Raw genomic sequence first — 2518 nt, 5'->3', positions numbered from 1 at the left:
CACAGCATTGACAATGGTGTCAATCGATCGGGCTCGACGAGCTGATTCCAAATATATATAATATGTCAATATTATCTTTCTAACCTCAAAGGTAGGATTTTTTTTTCGATTTTGGGTGGAAATTTTCAAAAAATTCCCCCGTTCAAACCGTTCAATGTGGAGAGTTGGGAATTTTGCATATGACATAGTATGATCCGGCATTACAATCGTGGGCAGATACCATCATCGTAGATGACACTGTTTGGGCTACATTGTCTTTATCGACAAAATGACAATCACCACTTTCCTGCGCGATGACATCGGGACTGTTTAGATTTTTGACATATTCGTCCGACAGATCGATTACTGGATCGTTGGGTCATCGATTGCTGTTGACACTTTGCCAATTGGTTCCTAAATAACTTTGGAAAAAATTCGCAAATTCTGAAAACCATGAAACACGTTTGTGCACCCTTTTAGTAGAATCCTGCCCGTACGTTCGCTATGGTATCGATCGAACTCATAATTTCGATATAAACTTGGCATGAATGCATCTCGATTTGTGGAGATTTTCAAGGTCATTCAACAAAGTTTTCGATAACCTTACTTTTGAGTGGAAAAATTTCCGATCATGCAATGTTTCGCTGAAATTTGATAGTGGGCATTTTTTTCTCTATCAATTCTGTAACGGTGTCGATGCACCAATACCTTCGCTTTCGAACAGTGTTATCAGTTTGCAAATCGGTTCATGTTTCGAGTTTTTACAACATATTTTCGATTGTCATGCCAATCGGGTAGGGAACCTATCGAGCACTCTGACGTCATTCGTGTTGACATTTCGAGCAAATGTCGAGTGATGACATTTGCATTATTTCGGATCGGCTACAATCTGCTGACGTTTGTTTGGTTGCCATAGTTACGCAACCATGTGCCACTGTGCTCAAAAATGACATGTAGCTGATTCCCATCAGCTACATGTAGCTGACTTAGCTACCGATGACTTGGGTCGCTGCATTACACTTTTTCCAAGCGTTTGGTATCAATCTTACAACGATCGATCAATATTTCGATTTTTGGTGAGCATTTTTCCATCAGGGTGCATTTTTTTGGAAATTTTTTAGGCAATTTTCATGTATATTGCCAGTTTTTGACAGCTGTCAAAATTTTTCCTCCACATTTTATCTAACCACCCTCGCCACCAACTAATTGGCCTTCCGATCAATTGATCAGAATTTCAATGCACTGCAATTTGACATTTCTGTCGATTTTTTTATGTTGAAAAACATGGAAAAATCCCTTAGCGACACCGTTGCTATGGAGACTTTCCGGGAAACTATCACACTTGGAAATTGGAAAATGTTCCACGTCGATTTCCAGTTGATAGCCAATCTCACTGCCAGATGGATCAATGTTGTCAGCTGTCACTGTTACACGGTACTCTCCTGTCAAAAATCCCTTTTTTTTGGTTGCCATGGAAACCATTTGACAGCTGTCAAAATTTTTCCCCCACGCGTATAAACTTTCCCATCACAAACAGATTGACGTCGTCATTCAATTGTTCAATGTCAGTTTGACCGATTGAGAACGTTTTCAATTTTTTTCCGAAAAACTTTTCGATTTCACCGTCAATATGTCCCATTTCGCATTTTTTTTTCGACTTCTATACGAAATGGTGAATTGAAGCGCCATCTATTGGCTACCGTCCGAACACATTGCCATACGGTTTACTTTACATTTGGCGCATCCAACATCATCTGTATGCATGGCGTCACATTAAATTCGTGGCACCATCTAGCTTACAAACCTTGCAACTCGCCAACCGTTTATTTGGGCCCAATCGCTTTCACCACGGGCAATGACTAAGAGTGAGACGGTTGCTGTGACAGGCTGGTCTGTGCTCTAAGCGTTCATGGGGCGTGGCTGTTGTGACCATAACCTTCGAAAAACAGGTTTTTTGGGATTTTCCGGTGTTGCCAAATATTGATAGAGTTCCAATCTACATCATACGATCTGAAATCGAACATTTCATCATACACTTGGACTGGCAAATTTTTCACGTCACAATGACAGTTTCAGGAATTTTTTTTCCCATTTTTCGGCACACTTGCCAATGTTGATGAATTTTTTTGCCCCACCTATCAGACCCGGATCCTTGGCCGAAATCAATATTCCAATGCAGAATTTCATGCTCTTTTAAATGGTGATTTTTTCAAGGTCATCAGTCGAACTGTCAATTTTTAAACAATTTTCAAACACTCAACCAGCAAAATTCGCAATTTCTTTAATTTGACATATCTGTCAAACGATTACACCGATCGCATCTTGAATATCTCATTAATTATGCTCAAGGTCATCGCGATTTTTCACATTTATGACATTGACAGTTGCATTGTCCACTGTCACTCGGCACACTTGATTTTTTCTCGATTTTCGACACTCCCCCAATTGGATAACTGTTCAAGGTCAAGTCAATGTCACCATCCGATCGACCTTGACATTTCACATCTTGCCGAATACCATTTTCATTGACAGCTGCAAA

Source organism: Dendroctonus ponderosae, unplaced genomic scaffold (assembly GCF_020466585.1).
Source record: "Dendroctonus ponderosae isolate FM_Combo_2020 unplaced genomic scaffold, Dpon_F_20191213v2 Dpon_F_20191213_5, whole genome shotgun sequence".
NCBI lineage: Eukaryota > Metazoa > Arthropoda > Insecta > Coleoptera > Curculionidae > Dendroctonus > Dendroctonus ponderosae.
The sequence above is the reverse complement of the archived record's forward strand: the minus strand, read 5'-3'. Positions refer to the sequence as shown.